Here is a 26,624-nt window from a genome sequence, read left to right as displayed (position 1 = left end):
ATGGAAATGCAATAAATGGATTAAAAGCATACACCTCTGAGAACTGGCAGCCTGGGGGAGGATAAAAGCCCCTACAAAAAAACCTTGATTCTATTTTTCTAACATAAATGAAAAGGCAGAATGAAAAGGTGACTCTCTAAGAAAACAGGAATACAGGGAACATCCACTATGACTCTCTGGAAACTCCAGGTTGTGGCTCATTGTAGTCAATGTCCATGGCTGATATACTAACAGTGAACTACCTGCTGGGATGCTATTTTCCAAGAATGGTGACAGGTCTGTACCGAAACAGCCACAGTATATCACCTATTCCCTGGAATGCAATCTCCAAAGGAATAACTATGGTGACTAAATTTAATGAGCTAAAAACTTGTTAAGACTCGAAGACAGGACAGGACACACAGTAGGTGCTCAATAACCAGTGTAGTTTATTTATATAACACCTTTGGCTCAAATAGCAGTATGTACTGAAGATTTTAGACACTCTGAGAAATTAATGACTTTCCATGATGACTTTTTTTTTTAAGAAAATTCATCAAAATTGGGTAAGCTGACTTTTTTTAATGGAATGGTTAAAACCTTCCCTAGGTTTCTGAGATAAGTCCTAGCGGAGAGAAAAAAGAAAGTTTGAATCAAATATAGTACGATATATAAAAGGTGAGGTAGAAGAGGTGTGAAGAGGATATAAATATATTGCATGAGCCACAAGCATGAGCTGTTTGTTTTTCAAAATACTAATAATATATGGGCATGTGAAACTATTAACAAAAATATAGCTATAGGAAAAAGTCCAGCTGTATCTTAAATATTTTCTAAATATTGCCTTTGGTATTAAAAATGTCACAACTTGAATTTTAATAAAATAGTGCATATAGTATAGATGCCAATGAAACCAAGTCAAACTAGGCTGCACTCTAACTAAAAGGTTGAGATCATTCAGTATCCTCTGTTACAAAATAGGAATGTAAAGCCATTTCATTCACAAGAACCCTGCAGAAAACCAAAATAAATTAACAGAGTTGGGCAATCAATAAGCTCTTAATTTTGTCCTCTCTTCATGCCTGTGACATTCACTGGATTTTTAATCTGCTAGCATGCATTTTGTGCTTATAAGATACTAGGTCTATATTAGAGAGCCTTAAAATTTCCTCACTAAAAGTATCATCTAGGCCACCACCTACAGTGATTCAGGTTCCTCACTGCAGGGAGGCATGAAGGAAAGAGAGAAGAGAGGTGAAATCTACCCCATGTTCTGCTCATGCACCCCAACATGGGCCACAGCTTTATGAAGGATGAAAATAATATTTTCTACTTCATATCAAAGTACGATATGAACTCATTGTGACCCTGTGCACTGCTATGAATTCATAAATGGGCACTCTGTCATAGTAATTCCATTACAGGCTTTGAACCAGGTCATTTTTTGGATTTAAATCCAAATGTCATCTCTTATTATGAGTGTGGCCTTATCCAAGTTACTCACCCCTCTAACCTGTCTTCTACATGCAAAATGGGAATAGTATCATCCACCATGCAGGGCTTCTGTGAGAGTTGCAGATCTTGAATGGCCAGAAGATATCATTTTATGTTCATATGTTCAATATTTGGTAGATACTATTATTACTAACTCCACAATTCTGCGATAGAAACTTTATTTAACTAAACTAAATTCCAGTCTATTATGGTTAAATCTTATACGGTGTGTATTCAGTGTTTATTAAGTCACAGGCTAATAGTAAAGGTAACATCAAAGAGTATTTATGCCAAGAATACAGTTATTAAATATGAAATATCTAAGATAACTCAGGAATTTGGGGAAAAGGTGGCCCCATCCCCAGATTCTGATTCAATGATCCAAAATGAAGGTCAGGATTCTGCAGCAGAATATTCCAGAAAATTCTGACACAAGGAAACCACACTTTGCAAAACTATGACACATATAGAGAATATTGTTATCTTCAATTTAGCCCATAATAACTGATAAATTATCCAATATCTAAAAAAACTGTCTATATATACAAATGTAAACCATAGGCACAGAATTGGGTTGTTGACCACCACGTCTACATGAAAATGGCCAATCTATTTAAGGATTGATCCCATCACAGTGTAATTATATCATGAGTACAGGTTATGGGGTCAAAAAATATATATTTACTGACATACCTATTTCCTATAAAATTTAATTCTAATGTAACAAAGTCAGTAGAATCAAATTCTTTAAATACTTTGTCTCATTTTCTTGCCAATAAACTTTCCTCCAGAGAGGAGAAAAATAACCTGTCTTTTTGCCAACTCATTCTTAAGGCATTTACATGCTTACAAGCTAAGTGACCCTTATTGCTAACTATATTTACCTATTATGGGTGATGATTCGACTTAGAAATTTAACATGCTCCTTTAAACATGCTAAACATCTCTAAAATTACATTTTCAACGTTACGCCTTCAAATTGTTCCTAGTTACACAATTATCTTTAGCTAAGTGTAAAATTTTTGTAATTGTGTCACTTTCCCACCATTTATCTTTAAGGTAAGGGACAAAAAGCATTTCTGAACTATTTTGTTCTGTGTTTTTGTAAAGCCACTTTGGAATCCTAAAAGATAAAAAGAGTATATCTCTGAGACTAGATGGATAGGAAATAATAATTCAAATTTGGCTTGGCTTGGAAATGTCACCACCTCAGAAGGCAAACCATGCCAGCAATATTTACCTATGGATCTCACATAAATTCCAAATCTGAATACTATCATGACACTGACCAAGATAATGGGCTTTAAGGAGATACCATTCCTTATTCCCAATCTTAACTTTAATGCTATATTGTTTCATAAGGAGAGGAACTTCACATACATGAGCTCCGTGAATCCCACAAAGGGTTCTTACTGAGAACACAAGCACCCAACATGTTACATAATCAGATTGAAGCACAGATCCCTAACTTCCCTAAATAGATCTAGAAAGACCCTCAATACTTTCATGCAATAACTACAGAGAAATTAGTGACTCAACTAACAGTCTTTGCCATATTTGCCTTATGAATTAAAGAAGGGGAAAGAAAAGAATAAAGTTTATCATCTTTAGGAAAAGTTTCATTTATGTTAATGAGATTGTCAATGGTACAAATAACAAATTTATACTTGTTTCAGGAGTGCATATGTTTATCTCTTCCAGAGCTGCTTCTCTAATCACATTTGATTAAGTCATGTCTAAAATGGGTTTATGTTCTTTGAGATATAGCAATGGATGGCAATGAGGAGGTGTTCTGGGGCATATATGACTGGCTGCAAGCTACAATTGTAAATTATTTTTTAATGGGAAATCTGGAGTCACATATAGTACTTGATTAAGTATTTTAGTTCTCAAAAGAAAATTTAAGTGACTTAATACATTATTTTCATTTTAGAGTTAACGGTGAAATTAGATGACACATGGGGACGTGTTAGACATGTAATAAGCATCCTTAAATAGCAGAGGCCTTCCTTACTGTCAGAGAAAAGAATGTGGTCTCCATTTATGTATGAGCCTTTGTTCTCAGTACTGAATAGCTAACATTATCAGAATACATCAGATACCATTCTACCATGTCAAAGACTGGCAGAGCCACCTGGATGTGTGTCAGCCGCCAAAGAGCCAAATGACCAGCCCATCTGGTATGTGGTCACGTGACTAGCAGGCTATTTACATACACGCATCAGACAGAGACATCTTAACACAGCCAATTATATGAATTGAATATGAAAGGGAAAAATGAGACTATAGCTCTATAGTATCTCTAAACTGACCCAAAGGAAGAAGAAAAACCACATGATTGTACAATTCCCTCACTTTGTATCCTGTGGACAAATGGAGACAGGATAACTGGACAGCACAGTGTACTGAGACAGGCAAGAGTTTTGGAGCCAAATCCTGAATTCAAATCCTGACTCTACCAAGTTATGAGTTCTAAGACCTTAGGCATATTACTTACGCTCTTTGAGTTACAGTCTCTACTTATGAAAAGGAGGAATACGACCATCTACCTAGTTAGGCTGTTGTGATGTTTACAGGTAATCCTTATGAAACACCTAGAACAGTACGTGACCAAACAAGAATGCATGTAAATGGAAAGATAATGTAGAAAGAGTAGTATAAGGATCAATAACACCTATATCTATTATCACCACGACCACACTGCTGCTGCTGCTGCTGCTACTTCTAACACCAAAACCAACACTTATACAATATTTTGGAGAGTGTGTTGTGAAAACAATGATTTGCAGTAAGCTAGGTATTTGCTATTTTGATGTTTCATCAATTGAGTTTATCACTTAAATCAAAAAACAAAAACAAAACAAATATTCCAAGATGTATGATTGAGCTAGACTAAATTTATAAGGTTTATTTTATTAATGTGCCATTGGAAGTATATAGATCTTCACAATGCTCTTGAATAAATCAAAGGTCAATTAAGAACCTTATTTTTCTTTTCCAGGCTTACCCTATATTCAGGTACTAATAAAACAGGTGCCTAGAATTTTTATATCCTTTTTTTATGAAGTTCTAATTGAATACTTGCCAGAACAATTGACACAAAGCATATTTTTCTAGAATCCAAACACGAACTGAATTGAACACCAGCACTGTTATACACTAAGATACATATCATTTCCTATTTTCTATAAACTTCTCAGAAAATTCTACAGTTCAGTAACCAAACATTTGAATGATTTAAGAAAGGAGAGCTAAATAACTTGATAGTTTTCGTTTTTCCACTGACATTCTGATACAAAGTATTTCTTCCTAACATAGCAGCTTGCCATTAACTTTGGTTCGTGTCCTTGATGGTCACTAATAAATGATAATTCTATCAGGCTCTTAAATGGGTCATAGTGAGACAGTTTCTGCAGAGTTTCTTGTGGGACTCATGAAAAATATATACTCCTAAGAGCATTTTAAACAGGTAACAATTAGTTAGAATGAATCTCAACTAGTTTTATAAACTGAATAGAGAGGATATTAGAATCAGCAGTAGGGAGAGATGCTAAAAGGGGGGAAGGAGTGACCGAAAGACTGGAAATATCACTAAGAAGAACATACTTTGAGAGTCAGCATATCGAGGCCATTGTTAAAGGGCTTGGGAAAAAGACCATTTAAGCAGGCATGTTATAACCAAATAAAATTTAAACTATAATTTGGTATAGTTTTTCTCAGCAAACTTTCATGCCTTCAAATTATCCTCTAATTTTTTTTCCTACTCCTCCAACACACTTTCTACTTGAATAATTGTCATCTACCTGAGTGTTTCCTAAGTATACTACACATTGTCACCAACTTCATTGGCCAAATCATTAACCTTGCCTAATATTTCCTTTTCCCCATATTTGCCCAGCCAAGTCCAATTAATGCTCATTCATTTCTGCAGCTTCAAGATTTCCTGCACCAAGCATTTTACATGTTCAACTGATTATCCTCTGAATCAACACTGGTAGAATTGGGCACTACATGGATAAAGGAGACCTAAGTGAGTTAAATACCTTACAAGTAAGAGAAAAGACAACAGGTATTTTAGTATAAATTAGAAGGCAGAATGTGGACAAATAGGAAATTTCCTTTCCCCTTATCATTGCCTGCATTTGCAAATTGTTATTGATTGAGGACCCACTGTGTTCTTGGTACTACATTAGACATTATTGAAAACTGTGGCAGAATTGGCTTTCTCAAAGGGAACATTACCTATGCTCACCCTCTCTATTAGGAGTTTCTTATATAAAATGAAATCAAAGTAGATAATGTAATCAGTTTTGGCATTTGCTGTATTCCTTGAGAAAATGGTATTGTAATTTGAGAAATTATTGCCTCTAGTGACTTATCCATATCCTTCTTCCATCACCTGGGCCTTCAGAGTTATGAATCATTTGAGAAGTCCCTGACAACCTTTTCACCTTTTGCATCACAAAACTGCATAAATCGTATATGTTTTCCTACACTGAATGTGGAAATTAAACCTCTTTTTAATACACTATCTGTCTTGCTTGGCTGGTTTATGATGAGAAAGGCCAAATATGTTTTTGAAGCAATAATTCATCAAGTACAAAGGAAGAGTGTGCAAATAGCTACATCTTACTAAGTAAGCATATTTTTAAATCCTCATAAAATATGATATCATACCTCACCAAAGTTGTTAAAAATGACAGGGGCGGGGAGGAAGGTGTCAATATTTAGATGGACAGAAAAGGTATAAAAGTGACATGCAAAAGTCATCATCTCCACAAAAACATTTTTGCAAGATGGAATGTGGAAAATGATGTAGGAGAACATTTGACAACAAACCACAGACAGGGAGGACTTTGAAGACAGACAAAAAAAAAAACCATTCTCTCATTTCTCTTTTATAATCAACAAGACTAAAAGATTGCCGGTCCCAGTGAAGAACCCAGTGGAGGGAAGGGTGAAGGCATCCAACATGTGACCATATATTGCTTTGATCCTGTTGTCAACTGATGAGAACTGTATTCTTACAAAAACAAATACATTCAGGTGCTAGGAGAAACTAATTTCTTCTTTGTAAAGGCTTCTGGGCTGATTCAGTTGCTCTAAGAAAGGTAACTAAAATGATGAACTTAAATAATGATTTCATTGAGGTGTCGTTTCATGTGTGTCTTGTTTCTCCAACAAAATTATAAACCATGTCACCCATTTCCAACCTGTCACAATAATTCATAATTAAAATAATTAATTTTCTTATTTACTTTGCAAACATTAAGGAAGTCTACGTACGATACCATGCCAAGTGTCGTGAGAAAGGAATTAGCCCTGTGGGGACAGCCAGACAGTAGGGGACTCAAAATCTACCTTGAGTAGAAAGTGTAACTTCTCCACGTTTTTGTTTCCTTCCTGGGAAAGTGGTATAATAAGTGGGTTAAAAAATACGTATATAGAACAATATAGAACAATGGCGCTCAGCTGGCATTTAGTCCCTATTAATACATGCCACTTAAAGGGAATTGAAGAGTAAATCATGATCATTATTCCTGAGGAGTTTAAAATCTAGGAAGCCATATAAAACAGGTGACAAATAATTGTTATAACATGTCATCTAACTGGTACCCCCGGGAACAAAGTCATTCTTCACAGCCGATTTTTCTGGTTGGCTAAGGATTTTACACTTTTTAAGCACTTTTTAAAAATTATTTGAGTTAGAAATGTCTCTAATAACATCTTGTATATTTATTTATTCTTCCCCCATGATAACCTGGACATCATTTATTATTTTCATAACTCTGCAATCACTTTATGAACACCAGTTTAGGGTGCTTTGCTAAGTGGGCACTTTACTAGGTCTGTTTGCTCTACCTTCAATGGCCTTAAATTGCTATAATTTTTAGGATTTCTGCGTGATATTTTTAGAAAGTCTCTTCTCCTTTCATCAGAGCCACTTCTTAAAGCTGTCAGAGTTTGTGTTTGTAATATCACTCTGCCTCCTAATTTACTGCTTCAAATCTACATTATGAGTCTGGGGATGGAAATCACCAGGCAAGTTAGAATTGTTCTTTGTTCTTGTATTTCCAATAAATATTAAGTATTCATTGAGAAATATAAACACATACCAACTCCTAAAAGAGAAATTATTTTAGAAATGACTAATGAAATAATAAAAGTAAAGAATCAGTTTTTCAACCTGAAGTATAAAACATCAGCCTGACAAAATGCAAATAACATTAAAAATTTAATAAACTGGGTAAGCATTGCAGTAAGCATGATTGATGAAGGATTAATATCTTTATATGCAAGTTCATATAAATCAACAAGAAGACAATGAAATAAAAAGCAACAGTGTAAAGCAAGTCACAAAGAAGAAATTATACTTAGTGAATGAACATATGAGAAAATAACCCTTTTAATGATCTAAAAAGTATATACATCAGTTAGCCTTTGGCTACTAAAGTAACAACTTTTTAAAATATTTTTAATGTAAAAAGTTTTTAATTTTGTGAGAGCCATGTATTGGACACTCTATTTTGAAGAGCAATTTAGAAATCAACATAAGGAATCATTAAAAAGTCCATCGTCATATAATATTTGGAAATGCTACATAGGCAAAGATAATGTGATAGTAATACTTGTTGTTAAAGTTGGAAGGAAAATCCTAATTGTCCAAAAATAAGGGCTAGGTGAAGGAAATCATGTTTTATTGAATTATTATAGTTATATGGTAGTGTATTAACTAAACATGCTAAATATACAGGTTTAAATATATTCTGAAGCCTTCTCTTTGTTTAAAACAATAAGATATTGTACTGACAAACTAACAGAAAAAAAGAAAAAACTCAGAAATGGACCCAAGCACCATGATAAAAGTGTCATCTGAAATCACTGGGGAAAAGGTTGGATTTTTTAAAACTGAGGTTGGGGAAATTGGATAGCTATTTGGAAAAACATAAAAGTGAATCCTACCTCACACCATATACCACAATAAACTCCAAATGAATTAGATATCTAAATGTTAAAACAAACAAAAACAAAAACAAACAAACAAAAAAACATACAAGTACTAGAAGAAAATGTAGATAAATGGAAAGCCTTTCTAATTATGATTTAAAATTCAAATCCAATAAACATTTGATAAATTAAATAATATAAAATTAAAGAAAAAACTTTTGCATGACTTTTTGATTAGTCAAAAGACTAATGACAGAGAAGACATTTGCAATGTGTATCATGAAGAATAAATCTTCAATTTGTCACTTTAATATGTAAAAGCTCTTAGAAATTGAGAAATAAAAATAGCAAAATCCCAATAGAAAAAAATGCACAAAAATATAAATTTGACCCCCCAAAAAAGGTATACAAATTTCCTGCCCCACAAAAATAAAAAAGATGGAATTCTCAAAGTAAGACAAATTCAAATTAGGGGTACCTGAGTGGCTCAGTCAGTTAAGCATCTGACTTTAGGTCATGATCTAGCAGTTTGTGAGTTTGAGTTCCACATCAAGCATGGCCCTGCATCAGGCTCAACCCTGCATCTGCTTGGCATTGATGGTGTGGAGTCTGCTTGGGATTCTCTCTCTCCCTCTCTCGATGCCCCCCAACTCTGTGCTAGTGCTCTCATTCTCCTTCCCTCTCTCTCAAAATAAATAAATAAACTTTAAAAAATGAGTTAAAAGATTTACTAAGATACATGTAAAAAAGACTTGAAGACAGGGTGCCTGGACGGCTCAGTCAGTTAAGCATCCGACTTTGGCTCAGGTCATGATCTTGCAGTTTGTGAGTTTGAGACCCATGTTGGGCTCTGTGCCGACAGCTCAGAGCCTGGAGCTTGCTTCAGATTCTGTGTCTCCCTCTCTCTCTGCCCCTCCCACTCCCCCACTCACTCTCTGTCTCTGTCTTTCTCAAAAACAAATAAACATTAAAAGAAAAAGATTTTGGGGGGAGGAATTGCAAAATTCCTCTGCTTTGAGGATTTTTTGGATCATAAGAGCATGTTTGGTTCACCCATGCAGTACAGACTAAAAGTTCTGAATAATAAAGCCTAGGCTCAAGCTTCCTACATGAGTTAATTCTGAAGAATACATCATCTCTCAGAGAATTCCCAGCAGGATTGAGACCCAGCTGCTCAGAGCCATCACCTTCTCCATAAGCACCCTTCATTGCCTTTTCTTTCTCCCATGTCTGGCTTCACTTCTTCAACAGGCTTCCTTGGATCACTTCCCCACAAATGATCTTCACTCAAATCCTTGTTTCAGGATCTGCTTTGGGAACACCCAAACTGAGAGAGGTTGTATTACTTTTAAATAAAAAAAATTAATCACAAAAGTTATCACTTTTATCACAAATTTAAAATAATTCCATATATTTTATTAATGCAGAGGTAACACATGATCCAGTGGGTCAGCTTAGCCAGTCTGAGTTTGTAGTCAATAGGTCACTGGACAAGAGCTTTAGACAAGTTTAATTAGAGCTTCCTTCCTCTTCACTGTTAACGTTTTTCTCTCTACCAGTCCTGATGCAAAGGGTCACTGGGTCTGTGAGTGGCTGATATCTGAGAAGAAATCCCTGTGTGTTTCCCCGACATAAGCCTAATTTCTCAGAAACCCAGGAGCCCAAGTAGGGAAGTGACCAGAAGTCTGAGCCCTCCAGGTCTTTGAGTGTGGAAGATTGAAAGGAAAAGAGAAGGGAGCTTCATTCAGGAACCTTAGCAGGAGCAAAAAGGCCAGCTATCTTTTCCCACACTGAGCAGCTCTAGGGAAGAATCCTCTTTATTACCTATTCCATCTTCTAAAGGCTGCCAACATTCTTTGGCAGTCTCCTTCCATCTTGAACGCCAACAATGGCAGGCAGAGTCTTTCTCCATCACTCTGATACTGACTCCTCTCCCTCTTTCTTTCATATTTGAAAGACACTTGTGATGACATTTAAATCTTCTGGATAATCCAGGATAATCCCTTTATTTTAAACCTAATTCCACCTATAAACTGAATTCCCCATTTTCCAGCTAAAGTAACGTATTCACAGGTTTCAGGGTGAACAGTCAATTGGGGGGTCACTATTTTGCCTATCATAAATGGTGTGTATTTTTTCCTCTGACATTTTCTAGTTAGTTAATTGCTGATTTCCAGGAATGCTACTATTTTATGTATATTAATCTTGAAACTGGTGAACATGCCAAATTCATGTCTAAATTGTTCTAATGATATATGTAATGCTTCTCTTGGATTTTCTACTTAGTCAGTTTCATTATTTGTAATTTTTTCTTTTTCTTTTAAGTTCTTACATGTCTTATTTTTCTTGCCTTTTAAATTTGGCTAGGACATCCAGCTGAATAATGGGAATAATCACAGGATTTCTTATCCTGTTGCTGACTTGAACAGGAATGTTTGTAAGTTTTTCTAAATAACAATAACATTTGTAGGAGGTTTTTGATAGATATCTCTTTTCAAAATAGTAGAAAATTTTCTCTATCCTTAGTTTACCAAGAGTTTATATCATAATTGAGTGTTGAATTGTACCGAATGCTTTTTCTCTGTCTGTTGAGAAAACCATATGAAATTTTCTCCTAAATTTTATAGGTGTCTGAAATTGAACCATCTTTGCATTTTTGGATTTGGATAATCTCTTGGCTATCATGTAGTTTTTTATACACTGCTGAAAATATTTTGTCAATGGTACATTAAGGTTTTTGCTTTTATAGTCATACATGAAAATATACTATACTATTTCTTATTCTTATCCTTATATCCATTTTTAACATCAAAGTTACACAAGCTGCATAAAGTGGTTCAGTTAGATTTCCCATTTTGAGTGTCTGACCCAGTTTGCCTAAGATAGGCATTTTCTGCTCTTAAAGGTTTTTAAAATTATGCCTATAAATATCTGGGATTGTTATTTGAAGATTGGTGTGGAAGAAGGGCAAGACATTTTACCATTAATTTTATTTCTTTCATGGTTACTGATTTATTCATGATTTCTATTTTTCGAGACTAGGTTAATAATTTATATTTTGTTAGAAAATTATCTATTTCATCTAAAACTTCAAGTTATTACTGTCATCTGGACATGCTACTCTCCTACAAACTTTAAATCCCTTTTGTATCTGTAGTTTTAATGTGTTTTCCTTCCCAATGCTATTCATTTGTGCTAGCTCCCTTTTTTTCTTGCTCCCATCTATAGATGGCAATTTCTCCTGCAGCTGCCAACAAATAGTTTTGTGTCATGGACAAATCCTCCTGTGGGAAAGAAGATGAGAAGACATTTGAGAGAGGAGTAAAAGGTCAAAGAACCTGAATGAGGCTGCTTCTCTCACTAGAGAAAGATGATGTGAAGGAACTTAGAAAAGAGGAGAGCATTTAGTGATTTGAATAAATATCTGCAGAACAGTCTATTAGAATGGCCCTCTATAAATTAGCCTCTATGAATATGGAAAGAATACTATAATACCTTTGTTACCCATCTAACTGCATAATTTATCTTGCATTTTCAGACTCTCATAAATATTTAATAAAGTGCTACTGACATGAGAATTTTAGACAATATAAATCAATTTATGTAAATATCTAAGACTCACTGTGACTGACATTTTGCATAAGCAAAGCAGTAGATAAAATTATATGTGATAGTTAATGTATTGCTGCAAAAGGCAATCCAAATATCTCATTCTTAAACTCATTAAAAAATAAATGGATTACCTATATAAGAGAACTGCTGGGGATATGATTAGTTACTGAATGTGGAAAAGGTGAGCAATGTGACCAAGAATTAACACTAGAAAAGAAAAGGGATACACTGTGTGTGAAGTATTATGCTGAAAGAAGGAACTTGCATCATCAAAGAGTAAAAGTTGTGGGAATTGTATGACAATGGACCACTCCACAAAGACTTTCAATAAGACTGACTAGAACCTAATTTCCACAGACAGAAAACAGGAATTCAGGTCATTTATGTGAGAACAAATTGGAGGTAAAAGCAACATACACACATTAGGACCCCTGTCATGACAACTCTCAAATAGAATAAGAGAGGACACTGCAACTGTGACTCAGGTCAAACCTTTCAGGCAGATACCAAAATTATAAAGAAACCAGAATTAGGCAATCTGAAGAGTGGAGAAGAGAACCCATCCCAAAAGGGGAAAAAAGTGTGGAAAAAAAACCAAAGCAATAGATAAAGAAAGCATTTCACAATCTCAGATGCATTGGGCATTTATTATTTTAGTACCCAAATATCACCTATTCTTTTCTTAATTAATATTTTCTTTTTTTAACTTCATTTATTTATTTATTTGAAAAAGAGAGATAATCCCAAGCAGAGCCCAATGTGGGTCTCAAGCTCACAAACCTTGAGATCAAGACCTGAGTTGAAGTCAAGAGTTGGAGTCTTAATTGACTGAGATACCCAGGCACCCCAAATATCACCTATTCTTTCAAAACATTTTCCCCTGGCCACGTGGCTCTGGTGTTAGCTGATGATGACTGAGTCCCAATCGGTTGGATGTACATATTCTACTGAGCTGAGCTAATCGGAGTCTGTTGAGATTGCCCAAGCTTGTGCTAGGAGAAGAAAACTCTTCTTTTCTCCTTGTCAGGCTGTAGGAATGTGAATGAGGTCTTCCTACAGAAGGTTCCCTTACTGATGGAGAATACAGTCTCAGAGAAAAGAACCACCACACTGAGATGAAAGAGATAAATGTGAAGAATCCTGACAGCAGTCAACCCCCAGACCCAGTCAGCCCTAATGTTACTTCCACACCAACCCCTCCTACCATTTGCTTATATGAGCTGACAAATTCCTCTCTGTGTTAAAATTATTTCAAATTGGTTTTCTGTCTTCAGCAAAGATTCATGACTAAAGACCAGATATATATATATATATATATATATATATATATATGCGCAATCAAGTAATTAAAGAAAAAACTACAAGAAACCTCTAAAGAGAAAAAGGAAGTAGTTCTAAACTGAGAGTATTTATTTAGGCAGCTGGATAGGAGAACTGAAAAACTGAACAAAAGAAAATGTTTCTCTTAAATGTGGTGTGCTATGATTATTTTGCACTGCTTTTGTAAGTGGGTTAAAAATTATGGTTAGCTGACCAGTGAAGGCATATTAGTAGTCCCAGTGGCCAAAATGAATACTGAAGGAGGAATCCCCACGTGGCTGACATGGCAGCAACTGGGAAAAGATTTATGTCTCCTCTGGTGGCCAATCATGCTTGATTCCTCTTCACTTCTGATACACTTCCTCTTCACTCAAGCTGTCCACTGGAGGTTTGGCAGCCACTTATGAACTGACAGAATCTAATAAATTTATTTCCCAACCTCTTTTGGAGTTAGATGGAAAATTCCCTGAAAAATCACCTTTTGATTGAGATATTCCTATGAATAAGTAAAGGTCTAGTAGCTATTATCTGCTACCTCCTGTAGAGCAGGAGGTAAAAGGCAGGAGTGACAGAGAAGTGTTGAAGATTGACAAAGCAGAGACAAAGCCAAATTAATCTAAGGGGCAGGAAATGTAAGCCAGAGCTAACCATGAGTTGGTTGAGATGATTCATACACCTAACCTGAGAATACACTCAAATCCTTCAGCACTCTGTCCTCTGGAGTGTGAACAATTGACAGCATACTGATTTCTCCCACCCTTTGTTAACTGATTTATAATTAACATACCATGTTATATTAGTTTCAGGAGTACAATATACAGTAAAACCTTGGATTACAAGTAACTTGCTCTGCAAGTGTTTCACAAGACAAGCAAACATTTCTAATAAATTTTAACTTTATAAAAGAGCAATGTCTTACATGGTACTGTATATGGAAAATGCAAAAGTTTCCACCAAAAAAACCTGCTAGAACTGATTCATGAATTCAGCAAAGTTGCAGGATATAAAATCAATGCACAGAAGTCGGTTGCATTCCTTTCCACCAACAATGAAGTGACAGAAGGAGAAATCAAGGAATCGATCCCATTTACAATTGCACCAAAAACGATAAAATACCTAGGAATAAATCTAACCAAAGAGGTGAAAAATCTATACACTGAAAACTATAGAAAGCTTATGAAAGAAATTGAAGAAGACACAAAAAAAAATGGAAAAAGATTCCATGCTCCTGGATAGGAAGAACAAATAGTGTTAAAATGTCAATACTACCCAAAGCAATCTACATATTCAATGCAATCCCTATCAAAATAACACCAGCATTCTTCATAGAGCTAGAAAAAATAATCCTAAAATTTGTATGGAACCAGAAAAAACCCAAATAGCCAAAGCAATCCTGAATAAGAAAACCAAAGCAGGAGGCATCACAATCCCAGACTTAAAGCTATACTACAAAGCTGTAATCATCAAGACAGTTTGGTACTGGCACAAGAACAAACACTCAGATCAATGGAACAGAATAGAGAACCCAGAAATGGACCTACAAACGTATGGCCAACTAACCTTTGACAAAGCAGGAAAGAATATCCAATGGAATAACGACAGTCTCTTCAGCAAGTGGTGCTGGGAAAACTGGACAGCAACATGCAGAAGAATGATCCTGGACCACTTTCTTACACCATACACAAAAATAAACTCAAAATGGATGAAAGACCTAAATGTAAGACAGGAAGCCATCAAAATCCTCGAGGAGAAAGCAGGCCAAAACCTCTTTGATCTTGGCCGCAGCAACTTCTTACTCAACACGTCTCTGGAGGCAAGGGAAACAAAAGCAAAAATGAACTATTGGGACCTCATCAAAATAAAAAGCTTCTGCACAGCAAAGGAAACAGTCAGCAAAACTAGAAGGCAACTGACAGAATGGGAGAAGATATTTGCAAATGACATATCAGATAAAGGGTTAGTGTCCAAAATCTACAAAGAACTTATCAAACTCAACACCCAAAAAACAAATAATCCAGTGAAGAAATGGGCAAAAGACATGAATGGACACTTCTCCAAAGAAGTCATCCAGATGGCCAACCGACACATGAAAAAATGCTCAGCATCACTCATCATTAGGGAAATACAAATCAAAACCACAATGGGATACCATCTCACACCTGTCAGAATGGCTAACATTAACAACTTGGGCAACAACAGATGTTGGTGAGGATGCAGAGAAAGAGGATCTCTTTTGCACTGCTGGTGGGAATGCAAACTGATGCAGCCACTCTGGAAAACAGTATGGAGGTTCCTCAAAAAATTAAAAATAGAACTACCTATTACCCAGCAATTATACTACTAGGTATTTATCCAAGGGATGCAAGCATGCTGTTTCTAAGGGGAACATGCACCCCCATGTTTATAGCAGCACTATCAACAATAGCCAAAGTATGGAAAGAGCCCAAATGTCCATCGATGGATGCATGGATAAAGAAGATGTGGTATGTGTGTGTGTGTGTGTGTGTGTATGTATATACGTATATATGTATATGTATATATATGTATATATGTATATATATGTATATGTATATATGTATAGTATATATGTATATGTATATATGTATATGTATATGTGTGTGTGTATATATATATATATATACATACATACATACATACATACACACAATGGAGTATTACTCAGCAATGAAAAAGAATGAAATCTTGCCATTTGCAGCTACGTGGATGGAACTAGAGGGTACTATGCTAAGCGAAATTAGTCAGAGAAAGACAAATATATGACTTCACTCATATGAGGACTTTAAGACCCAGAACAGATGAACATCAGGGAAGGGAAGCAAAAATAATATAAAAACAGGGAGGGGGACAAAACATAAGAGACTCTTAAGTATGGAGAACAAACACAGGGTTACTGGAGGGGTTTTGGGATGGGGGATAGGCTAAATGGGTAAGGGGCATTAAGGAATCTACTCCTGACATCACTGTTGCACTATATGCTAATTTGGATATAAATTAAAAAATAAAATAAAAAGAAGAGTGATGTCTTGCAATACACGTAGCATATGACACTGAATGCCACATGATCACAACTGAGACAATTGTTCTTTTCTCTCTCTCTCCCTCCCTCCCTCTCTCTCTCTCTCTCTTGATGCAGGATTGTGGGTGATCATCTCCATGCTCAGATGTTTAGTCCCAGGCAGTAGTGTTTGGCAGAAAAATCCCAGTGATTTTTCAGAACGCTGGAAGGTACCCACAACTAGCACTAGTGTATTTTTTGTCCCTTCAAAGCACCTATGGACAGTTTTTTGCTTTTCCATGTAAGAGTAAGCTAAGGAATGCTTTATTTCATTCTAGGTCATTGGATAGGTTCCTTGTTAAAGTTGCATGGAAAGAAAAAGATTCCATTGAGCCAATAGATAGCAGTGATTCTGTCAGTGATAGTGAAAGTCATCCTACACAATAACCCACCTTTCCTCTCCCATGTCTCCCAAACACCAGCCACAAAAGTTTTCAAAGATTAACTGCAGGTTGATTTGTTTATTTGTCTTTATATTTTATATTTTCTTTATTGTTTTGTATTATATTACAGTATTGTAATCATTTTTATAGGAATATTTTTAGGTTGTGGAACAAAACACTTGAGTTTCCATTATTTCTTATGGGGAAATTTGCTTTGATACACAAGTGCTTTGGATTATGGGAATGTTTCTGGAACGAATTATGCTCGCAAACCAAGGCTTTACTGTAATGATTCAACATTTCTATACATGACACTGTGTTCATCATGATAAGTGTACTCTTAATCCCCTTTATCTATTTCACCCCTCCCCCCGCTCACCTTCCCTTTGGCAGCCACTCGTTTGTTCTCTGTATTTAAGAGTACGATTTTTTGTTTGTCTCTTTTTTTCTTTGTACATTTGTTTTGTTTCTTAAGTTCCACATATGAGTAAAATTACATGGTATTTGTGTTTCTCTGACTGTCTTAATTCATTCAGCATTATACTCTCTAGGTGCATTCATATTGTCCCAAATGGCAAGATCTCATTCTTTTTTATAATTGAGTTATATTCCAATATCTATATATCTATCTATCCATACACATATGTATATATATACCACATCTTTATGCATTCATCTTGGGTTGCATCCATATCTTGGTTAGTGTAAATAATGCTACAATAAACATCGGGGTGCACATAGCTTTTCAAATTAGTGTTTTTCTTTTCTCTGGGTAAACACCCAGTAGTGGAATTACTGGATGATGGAGTACTGATTTTAATTAGCCTCTAATTCATTTGCACTTCCTTGTGACAATGGGAAATAATTTAACCTTTCTCAGCCCCTCTTTCTTCTGGTTCAAAAAATGGATCATCATTATCATATAATATCTAATAGTCTTAGCTTTGTATTTGTTACATATAAATTAAATAGCCTTTTTATTTTTTAAAAAAATTATGACAAGATATAGAGAAAGCTGATCAGGACTCAGTTTCCTTGAACTTCAATTCAATTAATTATTCATGACCTACATTGCTAAATTATCCTAGGGCTCCCCTACATTTCCAAACAATTATGAAAGACATGGTAAATTAAAAAATCCTTTAGCATCCAGATGGCAAACCTTTAGTAAAATATAGTAACTTCAACCACTCTATAGTTGAGTATTCTCTGACAGCATTTTCAACATCCACAGTACACAAGTTATAATGGCCTTGAGTGACTGAAATTTAACATTTAATGAGCAACTACAATGGGTCAGGTACTAAGCTATAGTATCTCCAACTACAATAGCAATAAAAATAACAACCTAAATAACAATAACTAGGAGAATGACTAATATGTACTTGTACTTACTATGTGCCAGGCATTTTGCCAAGCAGTATCTCATTTCATCCTTATAGCACAATGCTATAGAACTATAACTATCTACATGTTACAATTGAAGCCCAGTGAGGCTAAGTAATTTGCCAAAGGTTACGTGGTTAATTAGTGGAGAAATGAGACGAGAACCCAGACTGCCTATTATGGGTTAAATTGTGTCCCTACCCAAAAAGATATATTTTTCCATGTAAATCTTTTGTTTCAATAAATAAAACATATTCATAACTTCTATTTTATATCGCATTTACAGATGAGGAATACTTCTAGGCCCAAATAGGTTAACAGCGAAGCTACTACTGCTGGAAGGAATGCATGCCCGCACTCTAGGCATTTTAAGCCTAAAAGGAGAGACTTAATATTAGAGAACACCACACTTCACTCTCTAGGCTAGAGAACTGAAACCAGAGGAAAAGCAGAAGACTTAGTGAAGCTCCTGTAACCACCATCTGATACCCTCACCTTCATGCTACAGAAGTAAATGACAGCTGTGCTACTTTTAGATAAGCTAGAAGTAGGTTTCCTGACTACATTAAGTGAAACTTTCTCTCATTCTTAACAATTGCACCACGGGCATTAGCTACAGAAAAGTATCCACTGATAAATACATACTATTAGTGAAGAGGGAGCCACACAGGTATCTTGTTTCGTCAAATATCAGGAACTTCCACATCATAGCAGGAGAGCAGTGGATCAACTCCACCTCTCCCAAAGGTTTAGTCCAAAAACTTCCTGTTGGCATTTGCACCAAATAAACGTCCCCTTCTGGCATCATCTGAGGGACTAGGAGATCCAGCCGGCTTTCTAGGGGATTGGAAGCTCATATTTTATGATCCCTATTATAGATCTCAATCCACCAGCTATTTCCTCAGGCAGGTAGTTCCGACCAATTTGGACATCAACATCTTTTTTGGTGGCAATTTTGTACATAGGATTCGCTTTTTGCACTGCAGCCCTTACCAGAGGGAAATCCTGTTTCCTGCAATGAACAATGCTCATTCTGGCCTCCAACAATTGGCACAAACCCTGGAGGACAAATCCATCCAGCAGCACTTTGTACCTGGTTGTATCTTTTACCACTTTGCTGAGTCTTTGTTTTGCTTCATTTAGTAGTAGGTCTGTAAAAAGGTCTTCTCTCGCTCTGAGGACTTTGAGTCTTGCTTGATTCATCAAATTAAACATCTGAATTTTCTCCTCCTGCTCAATCTGCTTTTCTTTTTTCTCATAGTATTCCATTATCTTCAGTCTTTGGGTTTGCACAAGACAACCTTTCTCAATGTTGAACACTTCCTCTGCCTTTGCATCTATTTCTTCTGCTTTCTCATTGGATTCTTGTTCAATAAAAGCCATCATATGCTTAATCTGCTTTTGCACACCAACATCACTGAGGGCCATGGCAAAAGCAGTGCTAGGCTGAAGAGCCACTGGCTGGAGAAGAGATTAGAAGGGCCCCAAAAGGATATTTTGAAGTCCTAACCCCCACTGCCTAGGAATATGACTTTATTTGGAAATATAGTTATTGTAGATATAATTAGTTAAGATGAGGTCACACTGGTGTAGGGTGGCCCCTAGTCCAATATGTGTCCTTATGAGAGGATGGCCATGAACACAGAGACACGAAGCAAGAACACAAGTGACAATGAAGACAGAGATTGGAGTGATATAGCTACAAACCAAGGAAGATTGCCAGCAAACCACCAGAAGCAGGAAGATGCACAGTATGATTTCCCTACAGGTTTCAGAGGGACCATGGCCCTGCTGACATCTTGATTTCAGACTTTCAGCCTTCAGAACTATGAGAGAATACATCTCTGGGTTTTGAAACTACCTGAGTTGTGGTACTGTGTTACAGCAGCTTTAGAAAACTAACATAATGCCTAATTCCAATGCCTTCAGCATGCCATGTTTTATTACCACATCAGCACGAAATCTTTCCTGGATGATAAAAGAAATATTCAATTATATATAAAATAGGTATCATTTTTCAATTTTAATGAATTCTAATTACATGAAGATCCACATAAGACAGATACATATATATATTTAACCAGAGTTCCTAGTCTTTGCCTCAGCTGTTGTAAACACAATTTTTGTAGTTATTTTTAAATATTTTGCAAAATAGCCTTTTAAATTACAGGAATGGTCAACATCTATCCTGAAGCAATTTTCATCTTTAAAAAAGGATTTATTGTATTTTGTGGGGTGGCTGTTCAACTATTTTATTTAAATTACCACACTCTAAGAGCTCATCTGGAAGAAACAGACTAATAGTAGAAAGGACAAACAAGACAAGCTTACACAATACATGATCCTACGCAACCAACAATTTACCAGACCACAGACACGGATTTGCCTTCCAGAGGAAAAAACCAGGAGAGAGAATACAGACTCAGGGGAAAGACAGGAAAGATACAGTGAGGATATCTTGTCTTGGAAGTCTTAGAGACTTCCAAGTCTTAGAGAAAGAGATGGGCACACAAGGAAAAGCAGGGCGGGGTGAGCAGAAGAAGAAAAATGAGGCTGAAGATACAAGGGGAAGCAGGTGGAGAACCTGCAAGGAAATGGGGAGGAGGGGTTGAGGGGGAAGGAGAGAGAGGGGGCGGGAGGGAGAGAGAGAGAAATACAGAGAGAAAAAAAGAGATGAGGTGAAGGGACAGTAAGGGAGAAAAAATATTCTGAATTGTGTGAAGGTGTGACATTTTGTCTGTTCTTTGCCCTGATAGCAGACATTTCTTCAGGGTCCTAGTGCCAGCTTCGACATGAAATGAGACATTCCATGGCACTTTTTCATAAAGATAAGTATCCAGTCAAAAATCCAAAGGAGGAAAATCCTACTCTTATAAGTCTTTTTTTTTTTTTTTAATCTTGGCAAAGTATTTCTCTGAAACAAAAGAGCAGTGTATATCCCCATCACATTGTTGAAGAGTCCCTTTTAAGAGCCGCCACATCACATGCAATACTTGATCACCATCAAAGCCCAAGTTTTCTAGTGCCAAGAGCCAAGTGTGCTGTGGTTTGATCTTTGAAAAATATTTCTGGATAGTAAAGATCAAGGGCCATAAAGATGGGGACACATCTTGTCACCATTCTACATTTGTGCTATTAGAGTATTATATCTATTAGGAGCAGGGGTTTCTCAGTAAAAGGCACAATTACAACAGCCCATAGTACAAAAGTAGCATTTTTAATGTATCATATTTAATTTATAAATATATAATTGTAAATGTATTTATTATGTATTATAAATGTAAATATACATATACATAATTAAAAATTACATGAAAAGCCTCAGGGTTCAAAGTAAATATCCTTTAACAAATTCAAACCAGAAAAAGTATCATGAAAAAGCAAAAGGAAACTCAGCAGCATTACAGTTGCAGATCTTGAAGCACATTTTTATTATGCTTTAAGAATAAACATGCCACCAGGTTAGAGTAGATGAGCCTTTCTAAATACCTAGATAAAGAAAGAGTTTCTCAAAGAGAAAGTTTTCTTCAGGTCCTGCTTCAACTTTCAGTGCTAGAAACTGTTTCTATATTTAATATACTGATAAATAGGTCCTCTATAACACATTCCATATGTTTTTAAATGTGTGCATATGTCTTTTTTATAATCTAGATATTCCTTTTATACTTTGTTTTTTAATCCAATTAAGCAATATCCATTTAAAACACACAGATAAAAACTAATACTAGGAAGTAGAATCTGATAAATGATACAATTAAGTGTATAGCTAGAATTCTCTAAAACTTAAGACAATGGAGGGATCACTCCTTGCAGGGACAGACTGGAGGAAAAGTTTCATGGAAGGACAGGACAGGACCCAGGGCTGACCAGACTCACACAAGGAGGGAGGAGGGAATTCCAGGCAGGGAAAGGACTGGAAAAGGGAGTAATACTGGGATGTGGGAGGAGGACAGTGGAAAGACACAGAGAAAGAAGGTTGACTGGGTCAATTATGACTGGAAAACCCCAGCAAGAAGTGTAGCCAGTGTAGACTTGGAGAGAGAGGAAAGATAGGAAGAAAGCAGTGGTTTACTGAACTGGCACCAATATGAAAGATGGATTTAATTGCAGCAAAAGCTAAAGGCAGATAAATTAAATGGTTGTACAAAACAGCAATAATCCAGGTGTCAGAAGGTGGAGGGCCTGGGGAAGGGTGACAGTAATGAGAATGGAAGGAAGGAATATTATGAGAAATGAATGCTCAGAGCTTGGAGACAGGATGTTGGAGTTTTATCTATAGGATCTGAATTGTGCTTCTATTTCGGCTGGTGGTGACAAAACATTTCTGAGCCTTTTTAGCCTTAGGTCAAATGCTTATGAGTCAGGAAGAGAAACATTCTTTTTTTTTTTAACCCCAGTTTTATTGAGGTAAAATTGACAAATGCAGTTGTAAGATATGGAAAGCATACATCACAGAGAAATACTCTTTGAGAGCTGTAATTTAAGAATGGAAGACCACTCCTGCAACCTTCAGAATAAACCACTCAGTTCTGCCCGTATCGCTCTTAAGTTGGAAATTCTTTTTTTGAAGTTAGCATTTTTAATGCGGTATTTTCTTTAATAATAATCTTGACCTTGTTGCCCCCAAATTATTGTTGTTGGGTGTATCTGAATCAGGATTTTAGGAAAGATATTTCATGTCTTCCCTAACTGCCTTACATAGGAGGAATCACATGAGCAAAGTGAAGGTATATTTTAACTGAGATGTGCTTTCTATATCTCAATATATTTCTATATATTGAGTGGAAAACTCAATCCTGAGGCCATATACCTGGAAACTTCAAAAATCTGAATCAATTCTAATGGCCAAAGAATACATTTTAAAAGTTTTTTTTTAATTGTACTGAAAAGACAAAAGAGATATGAAAAAATTCATGGACTCACACACATGAAATTGATTCGTAAGCAAAGATGCCAAGCTCTCTTCAAAGTTTAACCAGAATTTAGACACTTTTCTAACAAGAAAGCTACCTGCATTTTCAGGCAGGTAGAAAACAGAAATAAAGAAAGTGGCAAGACATTCATTCTTTGACTCTTTTATTAAACAACCAGTTATTGAATATCAATTTCTATACAAGGTGACAACTACAAAGATGAAGAAGAACCTGTCCCTGGGTGAGTAATAGTGAAGTCTGGGATTTAATAGTACATTATAGTTTATCAAGTCCTTTCTCTTCATGTGTGAAGATCTCCAACAACCCTCAGAAAAAGTTAGGAAACACTTCTATTTTTTTAGATCAGAAAGTAAAATGATAAAAGGTCTTCTATAACCCACATCTCATAATGCTCATGCCCATTACTGTTTCCTGGGTTATTCTCTTTATTCAGATGAGAATGCTCTCACTTACTCATTCAGATATTGATGAAATCCATAAATATAACTGAATACCCACCACACACCAGGCACCAAAGGCTTTGGAATGAAGAAGACGAAATAAACAGAATCGTTGTCCTCAAAAAGTTCACATTCAGGTAGGAAGGCAAGTAAACAGCTTTAGGGAAGTGATCAGTGACCCAAAAGTAAGCCCCTTGTGTCAATGTGCAAATCTCTGGGAGCTCCCTCCCCAGGGCCATGCAAACCTGACCATCCTAGATCAAGACCCATCTTCACTATACAGCCTTCACTTTACAAAACCTCAGTTCACATTTGTTTGGTTTTGCCCCCAAATTTCCAAACAATTAGAATCTACAATTTAGTCCTCCATTATGTATGTCCTTTCATATCTTCAATTTTTTTAATGTTTATTTATTTTTGAGACAGAGCGAGTGAGCAGGGGAGGGGCAGAAAGAGAGGGAGGGAGGGAGGGGGGGGGAGGGGGAGAGAGAGAGAGAGAGAGAGAGAGAGAGAGAGAGAGAGATTGAGAATCCCAAGCAGGCTCCACACTGTCAGCACAGAGCCTGATGCGGGGCTTGATCTCACAAACCTTGAGATCATGACCTAGGCTGCAACCAAGAGCCGGACACTTACCTGACTGAGCCACCCAGGAGCCCCAAATCTTCAATTTTTTTAAGTTTATGTATTTATTTTGAGAGAGAGAAAGAGCACAAGCAGAGGAGGGGCAAAGAGGGAGAGAGAGAGACAATCCCAAACTGGCTCTGCATGGTCAGCATGGAGTCTGATGCAGGGCTCGAATTCACAAACTGGCCAGATCATTACCTGAGCTGAAACAGAGTCTGACACTTAAACTGACTGAGCTGCCCAGGTGCCCCTATATTTCCAAATTTTAAAATATGTTTCTTACCTACTATACCAGATTTCTAAGTTTCACATGGGCAAGAATGAAGTCTTATAGGCTCCTATATTCCTCTCTGAGGACCTGAGCATTCCACATCTGAACTGACGATTCATAAATATTTATTGCTAGATTTATATGTGTCATGTGATATAATTGAAACAGTATATTTTGCCTAGCTAATCTCAACTAACATAAATTTCTTCAAAAGTTGTGGGAAGGAAATCTGGAATAAGAAAAAGATCTTGGTAAACATGTATTCCATCCTCACTCTAAATATTCTTAGTTGTTTCAATGATTTGACACCTATTAGGTTGGCACTAGCTCCCGCTGGGTTAATAATCTGTATTCTTAGTAATAGAGCAGTCCAACTATTGTCTTTTCATTTTTCTTTTTGTAATGTTTATTTATTTTTGAGAAAGAGAGAGACAGAGTGAGCAGGGGAGAGGCAGAGAGAGAGACACACACACAGAATCCGAAGCAGGCTCCAGGCTCTGAGCTGTCAGCACAGAGCCCAACCTCAGCACAGAGCCCAACACAGGGCTTGAACCCATGAACTGCGAGATCATGATCTGAGCTGAAGTCAGATGCTCAACCGACTGAGCCACCCAGGAGTCCTCCAACTGTTTTCTAAGGACATAAAATTATTTATTGTCATCATCTAATATATGTTTATTCTCTATTGGAGCCATGACATTAAAATGAATATTATGGAACCCAGACTTCTAAGTATCCAATACTGTGGAAATATGGGGCTGTCTTAAACATCTGAATCAGTGCTGTCTCACAGAACTATAATGAAAGTCATGTATAAAATTTTCTACTATCTACAATTAAAAAAGTAAAAAGAAACAGGTGACATTAATTTTAATAATGTACTTAAACCCAATGTATCCAAAAATGTATTATTTTAACATGCAAACAATATTAAAAATATTAGTGAGATATTTTACATTCTTTTTACTAAGTCTTAAAAATACAGTGTATATTTTATGCTTACAGCACATCTCCATTTGGAGGCTAAATTTTTATCAGAAATACTTGATTGTTATTAGGAATGAAATTTAAAACTCATAGTTTAAAAAAAAGACTTCCAGAAACCTAGTTATTCCAAAAAATACTTAAACTGTTTGCAATAATTGAAAAAAAAATGTGTTTAAAAAATTTTTTTTAATGTTTATTTATTTTTAAGAGACAGAGAGACAGAGAGACAGAGTATGAGCAGGGGAGGGGCAGAGAGAGATAGAGAGGGGGAGACACAGAATCCAAAGCAGGCTCTAGGCTCTGAGCTGTCAGCACAGAGCCCGATGCAGGGCTTGAACTCGTGAACTGTGAGATCATGACCTGAGCCGAACTCAGATGCTTAACAGACTGAGTCACCCAGGCACCCCAAAAAATGTGTTTTTCAACTCAAATATAAGTTAATTAAGTTAAAATTAGGAACAAATTAAAAACTCAGTTCCACAGTTGTACTGGCACAAGGGCAAATGCTCAATAGCTGTGGCTACCATGCGGAACAGCACAGAGCTGAGTCAATCACTATCCACACTTCCCCTTCAGCAACAATATGCAAGGCATATGTTTCTTTGTCTTATTTTGGTTTGCACTTTGTTGTTTAATGGAACGTTCCTTTAAGTGGTGATAATGGAAGATGGTTGTAGTAGCTGATGCAAGGGAAGGACCAATCCTAGGTCCAGTCAAGGGTGTAAGCCAAGTGGGAGCTCTCTTCAACTGGACCCCTTGAGAATGTGCCTTCACTTTTCATGGTTTCACATATTTGAACTTGAGTAATCACCACAGGCAGGAGGAAAGAGGAATGAAAGACTGATAAAGGCTTTCTGATCTTCCAGGTGTTGGCCTCCCACATAAAGCCACGTGACCTCTTAGAAGTACCTTTCATTTCCTTAGAATGTAGATAAGCAGTTTTTAGTTGTACATATATGCATTTTTTTTCATAAAATGACCCTGGTAGGGTGCAGATATTTTAGTAAATACTTTAAAACTTTCATGTACACAAGACTCACGTGAGAAATTAGAATATAGATTCCAGGGCCCTCTTTCCAAAGATTCTAATTTTTCTCCGGGCTTTACAGGAGAAAGACTCTCTTTGCTCTCTTTACTCTGTTATGCCCTGGCCAATGGATTTCCCCTCTT

General features: G+C 36.3%; 1 protein-coding gene and 1 pseudogene across 1 annotated transcript in view; both read right to left on the bottom strand.

Moving 5' to 3' along the window:
* The window catches only part of ARHGAP24 (Rho GTPase activating protein 24), a 516,123-nt gene that overhangs the window by 467,524 nt on the left and 21,975 nt on the right, over positions 1-26,624 (bottom strand). The gene's annotated exons all lie outside the window — the stretch shown is intronic.
* LOC125923673 (V-type proton ATPase subunit E 1-like) lies at positions 15,981-24,999 on the bottom strand (annotated as a pseudogene).

Source organism: Panthera uncia, chromosome B1 (assembly GCF_023721935.1).
Source record: "Panthera uncia isolate 11264 chromosome B1, Puncia_PCG_1.0, whole genome shotgun sequence".
Taxonomy (NCBI): Eukaryota; Metazoa; Chordata; class Mammalia; order Carnivora; family Felidae; genus Panthera; species Panthera uncia.
The sequence above is the reverse complement of the archived record's forward strand: the minus strand, read 5'-3'. Positions and strand labels throughout refer to the sequence as shown.